Source organism: Castor canadensis, chromosome 1, assembly GCF_047511655.1.
Source record: "Castor canadensis chromosome 1, mCasCan1.hap1v2, whole genome shotgun sequence".
NCBI classification, from domain to species: Eukaryota; Metazoa; Chordata; class Mammalia; order Rodentia; family Castoridae; genus Castor; species Castor canadensis.
In genome coordinates, this window is record NC_133386.1 from 79,726,299 (window position 1) to 79,742,377 (window position 16,079).

Genomic DNA, 16,079 nt, shown 5'->3' on the forward strand with positions numbered 1-16,079 from the left:
AGTTTTTCAAAGGAAGAAGTGCAAATGGCCCTTCCCAAAAAAAAAAAAAAAAAAAAAAACAACACATGAAAAAAATGCTCACCATCCCTGGTCATAAAGGAAATGCAAATCAAAACCACACTAAGATTCTACCTCACTCCTATTAGAATTGCTACCACCAAGAACACCAACAGCAAATGCTGGCAAGGATACAGGAAAAAGGAACCCTCACACACTGCTGGTGGGAATGTAAGCTAGTACAACCACTTTAGAAAACAATACGGAGGCTTCTTAAAAAACTAAAAATAGATTTGCCATATGATCCAGCAATATGTCTCCTAGGGATATACCCAAAGGAATGTGATTCAGGTTACTACAAAGGGACCTGAACACCCATATTCATTGCAGCACTATTCAGAATAGCCAAGCTATGGAAACAGCCAAGATGCCCCACAACTGATGAATGGATTAAGAAAATGTAGTATTTATACATAATAGAATTTTATTTAGCCATAAAGAAGGATGAATTTTTGAAATTTGCAGGAAAATGGTTGGAACTGGAGAATATCCTCTTAAGTGAAATTAGTCAGGTTCAGAAGGCATTACATGTTCTTCCTCATATGCGGATTATAGACCTAAAACAAATGCAGTAATATTATTGGGTTTGGGTCACACACTAACGGGAGACTGTGCACAGGAGGGATAGGTAAAGGGAAGGAAACCAAAAACTTGAATGTGGTTCATGTGCTCACTGTAGAGGAGCAAATAAAGTAATCTTAACCGGGCAGAGGTCACTATGGGAAGGGGACTAGGAAGTAGTGAAGAGGTCTGGTTGAGATGAACCAATTAGGGTTGTAATAAACTTGTGCATGGTAACAACACAATTATCTCCATGTATAGCTATCTTCATCTCAAACTAGCAAAAACATTATGTTTTTCTTTTTCTCTTATATGGTTTTTCTTTTTCTCTTATATGTTTTTTCTTCAACAAAATCAGAGAACAAGAAGGAGAAATGGGTTCTTCCCAGAGGCGGGGGTGGGAGTGGTGGTGACCAAAACAATGTATACACATGTAAGTAAATGTAAAAATGATAAAATAAAGTTTCATATTCATACTTGTATTTACTCCTCAGCAATTATGCTCTTATCCACAGTTTTTTGAGAGTCCCTGATATGATATATACCATATCATCATCTTTCTGGGTTTATTTTCCAGTAGTCTGATAGCAGTCAACATTAGACTTACATCTGATAGGATTTTTAATGAGGAGCTATTGCCAATAGGTTTTCAGTGATTAATCTGATGCTCTGTTTTTGACTTGAGTTATTATCTATACTCTATTGTTACTTCCAAGGAAAAATGAACAAATATTTAAAGAGGATTCAACATAATGAAACTCACTAAAAACAGTTTAAAATTGGGGGGAAGAGGGAGAGAAGTTAAAAAACGGTAATAGAAGGATTGAATTTGATCAAAGTACATTATACACATGCATGTAAATATTGACAATGAAACCCTTTTGTAAAATTAATATATGCTAGTAAAAAACAGAATTTATTTCCCTTGTATTTTTGAGAGATCTTGGAAGTGTGCAATACTGATTTGCAGGTAGTGTATTTCAGAACTCTTATTACAGAAAGAACAAATAAGACCCCTGTGAAATGTGATTCCATTTTCTGCTAAGTAAAAAGCACTCCTCAATCACTGGAGCTTATGACATTGGAATGGTATTGGTAGAGTGTAAGTTTTCTGGTGACATTAATGAAAATAGAACCCATGGTATAGCTTTATTACCCAAGCTCATGCCCACATTCTTTGCCAGTGAGCTACACATTTGAAGCACATGATCAAAGTGTGATCACATGGTATTCCCTTTCAAGCCTTATTCATTTCTTCTATAGTACATTTGTATATCTGTTTTATGTTTTAAAATTTTAATGAATTTTTAATTTTAAATGTTATTAAGTAGAACTAGTCATTTAAATTACAAATACATTACAAAATGGTTATGGTTACACATGGCCACACAAACTTATCTTTCTAGTAGTGTCTGTACAACTCCAAATATTAGTTTATTTTTATACTGTACTGAGTACTAGAATAAGAGTATATGCCTTCAGAAGAGTATTTCACTTGTCTAAGTAAGAACGTAAATGATCATCTCAAGTAAGTGGAGCATCTTATGCCTTCTGATAATTAGTCTTAGTAGGTGATGCTCTATGGATGGTCACTGTAAATGTCCATACCACTTCCTTACCTTCTAAATTTTCAGAAATGTCTTGTAACATTTGTGCATTGCAGTTTTTCAAGACAGAGAAGTAGGGGATAGAGAAGATTTTATGTGGAAGATTATAAGGAAATGTTTTTTCTTGTGGCAGAACTGAGACTCTTTCAACCTCTAAATTAGTCTCAAAATTTAGAGAGTCTGTCATGCCCTCACATCTTGATGTCAAATCTTTTCTTATAACAAATACTCTGATCTATTTGAGTATTCTTTAGCACCATCCAAATGGAACACCAATTCAACAGGTACTAAATTTCAACTCAACAGATAAGAATAACTGCCTTTTGTTTTCCAATATTTTAGAAATTTCAAAGAAAATGAAAGAAATTGTCACTACCTGTGGTACCTGCAATGGACATCCCCACATCTTTGCATAAACTTTTTCCAAGCAGAATGGGTGACTTACTTGCTTCTAACCATGGAGTATGACTAAGAGCTTGGTATTACTTATTTGATTAGATCATGTATATATGGCAAACATGAAGAGATTTTGCAAACGTAAAGTATAGTTGATTTTGTGTTAATTGCAAGGTAAACTTAATTTATCAAATGAAATCCTTTAGCAGAAAACCTGATCTTTTCAGGGGTATTCCCCTCAGTGGCTTTAAAGAAGTAAGCTGTCATGTCATCAGATGCAGTGTGAGAGGGCCACATGGCAAAGAACTATGGGTAGCTCCAAGGTGCCAGTTGGTGTACACAATTGACAGCATGAAAACAGTGACGTCAGTCCTATAATCACAAGGAACTGCTTTCTGGAAACCATCACATGAACTTGGGAAAGGACTCTCAAGCTCCAGAAGAGAAGACAGCCTAGTCACATCTTGATTATAGTTTTGTGAGACCCTGAGGAGGGAGAAAAAAATGCAGTTAAGGGCCAGTATTAGTGGTACTTGTCTCTCTACCCAGCTACTCAGGAGGCAGAGATTGGGACATTTATGATTTAAGACCAGCAGCTCAGGCAAAATGTTAGTGAGACTCCATCTCAACAAACAATATGGACACAGTGGCATATGTCTGGGATTCCAGCTGTGTGGGAGACATAGGTAGGCAGATTGTGGTCCAAGACTAGCTGCAGGCAAAAAGCATAAGACCCCATCCAAAAAAATAACTGAAGCCTAAAATGGCTGGGGGCGTGAATCAAGTGATAAAGTGCCTGCCTAGCAACAATGAGACCCTGAGTTTAAACACTAGTAGCACCTCCAGCACAAAAAAAAGAAAGAAAAATGAAGAAACAGATTGTATCTATCTTCCTAAACCATGGAAAGTTTGAAATTATGTCTTAGGACTGTGGCATTTTTTTACCCAGCAAGAGAAAATGAACATAATATGCATGTCCATGTACCCAACTTGGATATAAAATAATGTAAATAGAAATAGAACTAATTAAAGAATAACACAATTCACCAAATAGAGCACACACACACAAACAAGTTAAAACAATTTGTCTGATGTTTGTCAAGCTTTGCAAAGAAAAAAAATGAGGTAAATATACTCACATGAATGGGAATAAAATGCTGTTTGTTTAATGAAACATTTTTGTTTTATAAAGAAATTAAAAATAACTACTGGTTCAACTTCATTTCATTAACACCTCATGTGTCAATACATTAAGGTGTCTTCTTGTTTTCATTGGTACTATTCTTGAAAGCATATTTTTTTAAATTTGAGCAGAAGTTGGAAATTTAGTTTAATTGCTTTGTGTTCATGATTAGGTCTTCTGGAAAGCTAACAAATCATTCTTTAAAGCTTATCCTTAATTTTGGAGCAACAGTGCTTAGATGTTAGCTATTTTATGGTAACACCAAATACCAGACCAATTCTGGGGAACCGTTAGTTTGCCATGAGGAAAGACTTGGAAAATGAAAATCATCTTGGTAGATTGTGTTTTATCCATTTTTGAAGGATGCAGGTGATAACAAGGTCAGATTGAAGATAAAAGGTAGAAAACTGAGAATTAAGCTATAACTACAGTAGAATACCAAGACTCTTCTTGGTAAACCAGACTCTTCAGTCATTTCTGTTATAAGTATCTCCTAAATAACAGGTGAACGCTATCTTTATGTTCCTTTGACCATCTCAAGAAATTTGATGTTTGTAATTATGATTGACACACTCCTCTAAAAAACATTTTAACCTAAAGGGATATTACAGTTTATCATAAATCTATTTAAATTTCAATGGAGAAAAACTAATCCTCTAATTTTAGGGGCCTTTGTATAGCTGTATGGAAGGGCTGATAGAGGCACAAATGGTAGAGCACCTGCCTAGCAAGTGTGAAGCCCTGAGTTCAAATCTCTCTACAGCCAAATGCCAAATAAACAGAAAACTGTGTGCTATCCCACCTATTGCAAACATATTTTGACTTTTTTCTCTTCTTTCTTTGCCTGTTGCTGTAAACATATTCTACTTAGCTCATTCAATATGAACTAAATACCCTTCCTTTTTCTTTTTCATTACTTTTTATTTTAGAGACAATGTAGTGTAGGAATTAAAAGCATAGTGCTTGATTCTAACTGCTTTGAGTCAAATCTTTGCTCTTCCATTTATGATCATTGACAGCCTAATTCATCTTGTTTTTCTTGACTTTCTCAAAATGGAAGTTTAAGATGTTCCAGCATTATGGATTATTGTGACATAACATTGTATACTTATTTAAATTATCAAAAATTGTAACTCATAGCCTGGTGCTGTTGGCTCATGCCTGTGATCCTAGCTACTTGGGAACCTGGCATTGGGAGGATTGTGGTTCCAGGCCAGTAGGGGTGGAGGGAGTTCACCAGACCCCAACCTCAATGGGAAAATCTGGGCATGGAGGCACAAGCCAGTTATTCCAGCAATGGTGTAAAATAGGAGGATCTCTATCCAGGCTGGTCTGAGTAAAAAATGAGACCACATCTCCAAAATAATCAAGGGCAGGGGGAGAAAGGGCTGGAAGTATGTCTCAAGTGATAGAACATCTGCCTATCAAGCACAATGCCCTGATTTCAAACCTCAGAACTATCAAAAAGAAAAAGAAAACAGACAAACTATATAACTCATTATTATTCCCTTGTTAAAATTCCCAAGCAGCCCATTTCACTTAGGTTTGGTAGTATAACACTTTTTCGGTAACTAGGAAAAAAAATTCTTTTTTAAAATTAGCTTTTTAAATTTGCTTGGTATCTGCTGAGAAATGTTTCTACTTTAGGATTTGTTAGGCTCAAAGTGGAATGTTGTAATATTCTATGAATTATGATATCACTAAATAAACATTGGTTGCCATTCACAATAAGTTTCAGGAAACATGTAAATGTAAAAATATTACTATACAATGAATAGCTATAAACCGGTATTCTTTTTTCTTTGACTAAAATAATGGTCTTATCAGTAATTTAATTGAAACAATAGTTAAAGAGATGCAGGTTAATAATCATATAAGACCTTACCCTGTTCTCAAGGAAATTATTTTAAATGAAACAGCTATGGCAATGGAAAAAGTATGCATATTAAAGCCAAAACATACTTCCGTGACTTTGGTCTTTAGAGACTAAGATTCCAGCAGGATTAACTAATTGAAGTTTTAAGCATGCTTGATAGTTCTGAATCAAGTTCAAATATTCTCATTTACAATCAGTGCCCTAGAATTAGACATGGTTTAATATGTCAGTCAAGCTCAGAGGATAAATCATTGGAACAACAGCATTGTTAAGAGCATAGCATATTGCCTTTGGAAAGTGGAACCATTTCCCATGCAAGAGACTTTGGGTGTCTGTATAGCAGAAATTTAATAAGCTTGGCAAGACAATGTTCACTATGATTCAATTTGCTAATTTTGTACATTAGCTCAAATTTGCCATTAAACTAAGCAAAGATCCAGTTACTCAATCACCAAAATATCCAGTCTTGTGTTTTTAGGGGAAAAAATAAAGGTGATTTTTGAGATTTGAGCCAAATATCACTCAATATTTTGGAACAGTGAGTCATCTCTTGGATATATTGCTTTTGGCTACATCATTTGGTTTTGAAAAAATATTACTGATGACATAAAACAGAAGCACAATAATCTTCAAAGAAGAAAACTGAGTAAATAGAAGTGCTTGTCTTTCTTCCTTCTTTCCTCCCTTCCTTCCTTCCTTCCTTCATCCTTTCTTTCCTCTCTCTCTCCCTCCCTTCTTTCCTTCCTTTCAGTCTTCATGTTTGTTTTTGTGCCAGTACCATGCTGTTTTTATTGGTATGACTCTGTAGTATAGTTTGAAGTTAGGTACTGTGCTAACTCCAGAGTTACATTTTTTGCTCAGTATTGCCTTAGCTATTCATTGTCTTTTGTGCTTCCACATGGTTAATTTTTCAATCTCAGTGATGAATGTCATTGGAATTTTGATGGGGATTGTGTTGGACATGTAGATTGCTTTTAGTGGTATAGCCATTTTCACAATGTTAATTCTGTCAACCCATGAACATGGAGGATCTTTCTAGGTTCTGAAGTCTTCCATTTCTTTCTTCAATGGTTTATAGTTTTCATTGTAGAGGTCTTTCAATCCCTTTGTTAAGTTTATTCCTAAGTATTTTATTTTTTTGAGGCTATTGTAAGTAGAATTACTTTCCTATATTCTTTCTCAGTCTGTTCATTGTTGGTAGATACAAATTCACGCTGATATGTCTACCTGGTTTTTAATAAAGTTGCCCAAAATATATGATGAAGAAAAGACAGCCTCATCAACAAAACTGGGAAAACTGAAAATCTGCATGCAGAAAACTGAAACTCAATCCATTTGTTTTTCACCCTGTACTAATAACTCAAGTGGATTAAACACTCTAATATTAGACCTGAAACTTTGAAGCTAGTGCAGGAAAGAGTAGGGAATACACTGGAACTTATAGGCATAGGTAAAAGTTCCTAACTAGAACTCCAATGGCTTAACAACAATGAGAAAGGATTGACAAGTGGGACTACATGAAACTAAAAAGCTTCTGTGCAACAACTGGTCTCTAAATTGAAGAAACTGCACATAAAATAGGAGAAAATATTTGTCAGTTATATGTCTGACAAGGAATTAATAACCACAATATATAAAGAGCTTTAAAAAAGCTAAATGCTCCAAAGACCAATGATTCATTGAAGAAATGTGAAACTGAACTGAACAGAACTTTTTCAAAGGAAGAAGTTCAAATGGCCAAAAAATATACAAAGAAATGCTCAACATCCCTAGCCATAAAAGAAAAACAAATCAAAACCACATTAAGACTTCATCTCACTCCTATTAGAATGGCTGTCATCAAGAACACAAACAATAAATGTTGGTGAGGATGTGGGGAAAAAAGAACCTTCATACACTGCTGGTGGAATGTAAATTAGTATAACTACTATGAAAACAGTTTTTGGAGGCTCTTCCAAAAACTAAAACCATAGAATTACCATATGACCCAGCAATACCACTCCTAGGGATACACCCAAAAGAATGTAAGTCATGTTACAATAAAGGCAATTGCACACCCATCTTTATTTAAGCAGCACTATTCACAATAACCAAGCTATGGAAACAGCCAAGGTGCCCCACAACTGATGAATGGATTATGAAAATATGGTATTTATATACAATAGAGTTTTATTCAGCCATGAAGAGGAATGAAATTTTGTCATTTGCAGGTAAATGGTTGGAATTAGAGAACATCATCTGAAGTGATGTCAATTAGGTTCAGAAAGCCAAAGACCACATGCCTTCTCTCATATGTGGAATATAGACCCAATACAAATACAAGAAAAATTACATACACATACAAGTATATACAGAACATGTACCAAAACATGGAACTGGTAGAGGAGAGCAAGGGAGAAGAAGAAGGAAAGAATGATAGTAAAAAATAATGAAATACATCACATCTGTGTAGGAATAAGACACAAGGAAACACACTGAAAACTGTTAAACAACACAGGATTAGGGAAAAAGGATGAGGAAGTATGGGGATACATTGACTTAAACACAATGCATATACAGGTATAACACCAAGGCATAAATCCCACTGAACAAGGAACAGATAGTAAAATAACAAAGGAAAAGAGTGAAAAATGGGTCATGCTAAGGAGATGGCACTAACAGGAAGGGGAGGGTAAAAAGAGGAAGTAAAGAAGGTGAACATGGTTGATGTAGCTTCTATACATGAATGAATATAGCAGATTTAAACCTGTTGAAATCACCATAAGAATGAGACTAAGGTAGAAAGGAAGGACTGAACCAATTTGGGATATATTATATCTGTACATGGGAATGTCATAATAAAACTCCCTGCATAGCTATCTCAAATAAAACATGTCTTTTCAAAAACAAAGGATAGGAAGAGAAAGCAGGTTCTGCCTGAGGGTTGGTATTAGTGGTAGGAGAGAAGACATAAGGAAAGGGTGAAGGAGAATGAATACAGTGGAAATATTTCATAATCATGTATAAAAATGGAAAAAATGAGACCTGCTGAAACTATTCTAAGAAGAAAGATGAAGGAAGGATAAAGGAAGATGCTGGACAGGGTGAATTTAACCAAGATAATATTGTAAGCACTTTTGTAAATGTCACAATGTACCCCCACTACACAACAATATGCTAATAAAAATAAAATTTAAAAAGTAAGTATTAATTTACTTTTGAGTCTTAGCTCTGATATCTTGCTTGAGATCCAAACTCTTACTTCTCAACTCTCTTTTGGTTCACCCTACCTGAGTAGTCTTCACAAGATTTCACAATGTACATGTCAACTCAGTTATTTTCCATGAGGTCATATTTGTTCTGCCTTCTATATTCTCAACTGTATTTAACAGTGTCACATCTACTCAGTAGCATAAGTCACATACTTTTTCACATTCTTGGATAAACAGTTATTATAAGCAAAGTAGACTATGAAAAGTTCTAGAGTGAAGAAACTCATTTTGCTAAATCCATGGTTTTCCATTCACAGGATATTTTCATAGAATATCTATTAAGACTCTACCAGAGTAGAAATTAAAAAGTTATCATACACTGTAAGGTCCTCTGCAATCTGACTCTGACCTCATTTACAACTCTGTGCCCTCACTTGCTTCTCTGAAGCCACACTGGCCTCTTTGTTGTGGACTGACTACTCACCCCAATGCTGCAGGTTTAACCTATCCATAAGTGATCCTATGGCAATAATGCCAAGGAAACAGAAATGTGAGGGAAGAAAACTACCAAAGCATTAGCTAACTCTAAGACGTTTATTATACCTTTGGGAATTTATTTGACTCAAACCCCAACTTGCTGATTTGATAAACCATAAATATTAATTTCTTTTTTCCACTGTTAATGAGCCTCTTTTTTTTAATGAGGCTTTTTATTTTTGTGTCCTGAAAGGTCCCTTACTGGTCTTGCTTCCATGAAAGGCCAAAGACCAGGGAAAAAGGGAGGGGAACCAGGCAGCGTGTGGAGGGGTCATCTGTACAACAATCCATTTATACACAGAACTAAACAGACAAGCACAGAGTCACTATTGCGGTTAGAAGTTGGTAACATGGGATGGGGAAAGAACATGAGGGGAGTAGAACTGTTGTTAAAAAAAATACAGCCCTCTCAAAACTGGGTGCCTGGGGAAGACTTGGGCTGCTTCAACCCAAGAGGAATCAGAAGATCAAAAGCATTTTGGGAAGGCCAGAGCCTTCAGGGATGGAGGGAGGATGAAGATCCAGGGCGTGGACTGTTTGGCAACTGGGGTGAAAGAATTGCCCTCTCCTTGCCGGAATACTCCAGCCTCTCCATTCTGGCAGGAAGGGGGCATCCTGCAATCTCCAAGGGCAGGCCTGGGGCGGCCTGTGCTCCAGGCAGGGGGCTGGAGGGGGCTCACAAAGGCTTGCCCTCGAGGGAGATGACAGCACCGCTCTGCTCCCCAGCTTCTCTGCCAAGGTGCAGCGGTCCTTGACCTTCTCATAGCAGTTCACTTGTAATGTATGCCTGATCCCTGTCAGCTTCTTCTTGATGGCGTCCTTGGAGATGCGTAGATCATTTTGCTCTTAAGGAGTGCACACTCAAGGGCCCAGAAGATGAACACCAGGTCCTCCTTCTTGCTCTCCTTGGTCTTGTAGGTTGTGTCATAGAGAGCACATCCACAGTCCTTGTCTGGCAGCATCTTGACAAAGGTGGCGTAGGGGTCATCCACAGTTTAACCCACATCAGCTACCAGGATCTCCTTGACCTCCTCCAGGATGATGTTTTTCTTGTCCTCACTCAGGCAAAACAGCACCGCCGTCTTGCGTTTCTTCACTTCCTCTGGAGTGGAGGACTTGCACATCTTCACATCATTGAACACCTTGATGACACCATCAGAGACAGCCATACCAGAAGTCATGTTTCCAGAAGCAAAAAGGAGATGTCAAAGAGATCCAGAGAAGATCAGAGCCACTGCAGCTGCTGCCAGGATCTGACTGAACCAATATTAATTTCTTAAAGCATATCTGACAGGCCTTTCTTCGTCATCACTGTATAGATATTAGTTTATAGAGTTCATCATTTTTATATGAGGTGCATCTAAATATTTGAAAGTAGCAATAAATGCAGAGTAGCTGGAACTTTTCTATAATGAAACTTTTAATTATTTCAGGATAGATCTTCTAATGACATCAGATTATAATATGATGTAATGGTAGTACTATACTGATAGTGGTGACACCAAAACGATAAAGAGTTTGGCATTTGAATTCAGATTGCGACACCCAAATTTTTACCTATCACTTACTCATTGTGTGATTTTAGTTATTTCTTTGGGCTACAGTATCCTCATATATAAACCAGGCATGATAAGTGTTTTTTTTTTCCTGATCAGAATATTTTATCAGTGAAACTTTAGTATGCATAAACATAGATTAGAAGTGTTAAAACAGACCCCATCCCCAGGGGTTTTGATTCAGTACATCTTGAGTGAGATCCCTGAAGTTACATTTTTAGTACGTTTTCCAGTGATGGTTAATGCTTCCAGGAAAGAAACATATTTTGAGAATGCCTAGGATAGAAAACACTGTGGTGAGAAACAATCCCAAGTACAAATGGATTGTCAAAACAGAGGTTGATTTGTGTATGTGACATAATGAAGTAGACTGTAGGAGGACGGTGCTTATCATGGATACTGGAGGCTCCACTGCACACATCCTTCCATGGTCATCAAAGAGGTAGAAGAGAACATGATGAATCATGGGCTCTCAAAATTTCTAACTGGAAATGCTCACTTAACATTAGCTATTATTAGTAAAATTTTACATAATTTGTTTCTGATAATAGTACTGAGTAGAGATAGGCAGGTTTTCAAGGTGTGTGTGTGCAACATCCAACACTTGTTCAGAAGTAATGGGCAGAAGTGAAAGAATGGTAAGGAGAAAATACTGTTCTCATTGTTACACTGATGTTGTGCAATAAAACTCTTTTTCATTATCATCCTGAACTGATGTTGTTACTTCAGGCACTTGCCTTTATACAAATCCTGTTTCTGGAACCTTTCCAGCATTAACTTCTGGATTCCATTTCTTTAATCTTGTCTGCTCTGTTTCAATACAACAGCTAAGAATTAGCTCTCAAGATCTGGGCATTGTTTTAAATGTTTCACACATACCCTTTCTTTAATTACTAAATCTTGCATCATCCCCACTTTATAGATAAGGAATCTGCAGTCCAGAGGCCTTTTGACTTTTTTCTGACAGTTGTCCTTCATCTGCTTCCTTGAACTTGTTGCTTTGGACTTTGCTCCAAGTCTCCTCTTCAGCTTGAATGTGAACTTCATTTGCTATAGCTCTGAGTTCACATTGTGTACTTCTCTGTTTAGATTTGTTCCTGGAAAGGAGACTTAGACTAGGATGATAAAAATGTCTGATCTATTTTCATCTCAAGCGTGTTGGGAGCAACAATATATTACAAATGCTTTCATGTGAGTATATAAACCCTTCAAAACATATCACAACAGAGAAAGTTGCTTCTAGTTTGGTTTCCTATAGCTATTATTTGTTTGATGAAGTCTTTGTACTTAGTAAATTATACCAATATCATGGGTCAGTTTTCACTGAATTCTCACACTTTCTTTTAAATCTCACATTACAAAGACAGTGAATTACAGTGGGAAGAGCATAGGTTCTGGAGCCAGGTAATGTGCAGCCAAGTTCCCATTCAACTAACTGTGGGACTTTGAGAACATTTGGTATTTCTAGACCTAATTATTATCTATAAAAGGAGAAAAACTTCAAGAAAAATCATTTGGGGGTAAAACATTGTACATTACTTTTCTTTATTGCAGGAGCTTGCCGGAAAATCAATCAGGAGGTGGCTGGATCACTAAGTGCTTTTTTCAACTGGAATCAATTAATGAGATATGTGGGTTTATTCTTTATAGTTTTTTCAGCTTATTTGTGCTACCAAAAGATGAATTCTCAGTCTCCAGAGACTGGGATTAGTACCATGAAGAACTTGAAGTGATCTATCTTTTCTACAATGACATTTTCATCTCTATTCAAATAGCCAAGTTGATTTGCTTCATAGTCCTAGATTTACTCTTACATTTCTGATTATTTTTCAGTTTGCAAATACGTGTCATGCGTTATGTGTTCCTTAACACTCTGTTAAGCATTATTATGGCTGTAAGAAAATTAAAAGGCACGATCCTTATTGCTAGGAAGATTGCAATGTTAATTGTGACAGAATTAATACATCAGAAACAAGTACAGAAAATTACAAATTATATATTTCACACTGTAGAATGTAGGTATAAGTGAACATCTTTAGGGTATAGTTAGAATTTTCTTGTCCAAGAATTTGGGATAAATTATCACATGGATACTCTATAAGGGGTATTGCATTATCTGGAAGACAGTGTCTTGGAATATGTTTTTACAAAATCCAAAAGGGGTGGATTTCTCTCATATCACCTCTCAGATGCATACCATATGGGTATACCATAGATTAAAATGGGGAGGAATAAGTAATTTTGTGTTCCAGAGGCTAAATATCCCAATGTTAAACAAAGCTTTTCAAAGTACTTTGTTTTCTCCAGGTCATTTTCTATCATACCTCCTAAGCATCTTTGAAACTGAAAATCTGGTAATGTCAACCAATTGCTTTAAACTTTTATTTATTTAATTTTAGGAGATATGCCTATATCTTGCCTACCTCTGTGGGTTTTCTCCTGACTACTTTTATGCCTTTAATGTGAATGGGACTCTCTGAACAAAAGTCACAGTCAGTTCGTTCATGCATGCATACCTATTTGGAGCACTGGCACCAGCTCTTCCCTATGCTAGAATGGTTTTCCCTGCATTCCACATGCCTTACTAGCAACCTACTTATTTTCAGAACTTGATCACCTATTTCTTGCTGAGTTATGTAGCTTTGGGCAAATTGCTTCATGATTTTATGCTTCAGTTTCCTCAACAATAAAATAGAGATGATAACCACACTTATTTCATAGTTTGATTGTCAGGATTAAGGAAGAAAATATATATAAAATTCTCATCACAGTAATGGTCCATATGAACTAAATATATGTTACTATGATCATTACTAGGATCATCACTGTTTTGTAGCAAACTTCTAGCCCATGTAATTTATGGTCTAATCCCCAAGATGAAGTCAGACAGTCCTTCATGTGATAAATTTTCATGTTACTGTGCATTTTCTCCTAAGTATGTACTGTGGTTCATAATAAGATACTATTTCTGTTTTATTTTCAGTCTCTCCCTCTAAAGCATAAACTTCAAAAAGACAGGACTTTGGCTCACTGCTTTATCTCATTTTGTGAGAATTTCTTGTATACATTTATAACTGAAAAAATTTTGTTCACTGAATGAACGAAGTATACCTAACTATGTTCCAGGTATACTGTATGCATGTATGGAATGATCACAATGAAATCTCATTAATTTATGCCAATTCAAAAATAAAAATTTTAAAAATAAAAAAATGTATCTATATGACATCAAATACTTTGTTGGGTATAGAAGCTACAAAAAATAGTAGGGAATAGTGTTCACTTGTCCATTAAAAACATCCTAAGCAGATCAAATTTATAGAGTGATATAACATAGACACCACAGATGAGACCCACAGGATATGGTTGGGGGCCCCTAACCCAGACTCAGGGGATGCACAGAGGTTCCACAAAGGGTGTGATGCTTAAGTTAATTCACAAGTACTGATGGGAGTTGGTCAGGTAAAAAATGTGAGTAAGGAGGTAGAAGTTGCTTTAGTCAGAGAGAGCAATGAATTCCAAACATTATAGATAAAAGAGGGCACATGCTATGAACATTTCACAGGAGTTCTAAAGCTGACGGATGCAAGAGTGCAAGAGCTGAAGAGACAAAATATTTTCTATGTCTTAGTAAATTTTTGGGACTATATTCTAAAAATTATTAGGAACCTTTCAAATGTATTAAGCAGAGAATCACTGTGTTACTTGACACTTTTGTTTATGTCCTGGACAGCTAGCAATTATTCTGTCTTTCCCTAGAGTATCTTCTTAATTCATCTGGTGTGTTTTTATCACAGAGCACTGTCTGTCTGACCACAGATAATTGGCTAAGCTTCAGGTAGGTGTCTTTATCAGATTGATTTAATCAGATGTTTTCTCTTTTGAATTTGTTCTCAGGATCATCAAAACGTAGAGATGGGAATGCTTACTTGGGTGCTGTGGAATTCTATATTCTGCCAAGTAGGGTCTGGAAGCACAGAAGGAAAAATGAAATAGTCATCAAGAGAAAGGCAGAGGCCTAAGACAAAATAAGACTACTTTCCTGTAATTATTATTGTCATCTTTCAAGGCCTAAGTGTTGTACTAAACTTGGGTCCTAGAGATAGTAACTATTCTTGTCATAGTTTGGTTTTGCCAGATACAGATCATAAAGGATTCATGAGGAAATGATTTAAGAATTTTATCTTCCCAGCAAAATGAAATGAAAAGAAGTAACACTAGTAAGAAAGGAAGGATACACTATCAAGCCATGTCCAATAAACAATAATAATTCTGGCTAAATTCATTGGGGGAATTCTAGAGGCAGTTAAGACATATCTTTGGAGATTCTGCAATCTGGGTTGTAGGGAGCTAGGATTTTTCTACTCCACCTGTAAGTCATCCATGAAGAACTATCTCTGGGAGAACCCAAATTCTGTGCAAATCCCAGATCTCTGTACCTATAGCTGAGAGAAGCTCTTAAACATAGATTCCAGTACTGGCTATAAAAAGGAAGTTTTCCAAAATCTATAAGAGGAATGAGATCTAAGCAGATGTGACAGAACATGGCACAATTGGCTACAATCCTTTAAGTAAAGTTCCCTTTTAACTTCTTTTTTGTGCAGTTGAAGTTTATATTATATAATCTTCACCAACAATCATTTAAAAAGTACCATAATATAATTAGGTTGTGTTTTACAAAAAGCATTCCGAGACGAAGACCCTCTTCTGGGATGAAGACTAGGATTATCCTTATGTCCTCCTTATGCAAAGAGAAGACAGAGCAGTCTTTCTCAGGACTTTTATAAGGGCAGAAATAACATTCACAAGGGCCTCTCCTTCGTGGCCTCATCCAATCCTAATTATCTCCCAGAAGCCCCACCTCTTAGTGCATGCACTGGGGGTAGGGATCCAACATATGAACTTTAGGGAGACACAAACATTCCGTGTATAACATAAAAAGTCTGGTGAGAAATGTGTGGCTTAGGGAAACATTTGAAGCCACTTAATCTGCACTTGAATTAGGAAAAAGTTCTCTGAAGAAGATGATCTGGAAATTGGATCCTGAAGGAGGGTGTAATAGAAATCTGTAATACTGGTGAGTAGAAGTTAAGGTTACAGATATAACCTTATGGT

The 16,079-nt window shown here is 36.3% G+C and overlaps 1 long non-coding RNA gene and 1 pseudogene across 1 annotated transcript in view; both read right to left on the minus strand.

Moving 5' to 3' along the window:
- Positions 1-750: 750 nt before the first annotated feature.
- LOC141424810 (uncharacterized) overlaps positions 751-16,079 on the minus strand; it is a 30,375-nt gene continuing 15,046 nt past the window's right edge. Inside the window, exon 3 of the long non-coding RNA XR_012449738.1 lies at positions 751-3,107. This is a non-coding gene — a long non-coding RNA (uncharacterized lncRNA). The remainder of the gene's footprint in view (positions 3,108-16,079) is intronic.
- Positions 9,775-10,633, minus strand: LOC109701451 (cofilin-1 pseudogene; annotated as a pseudogene).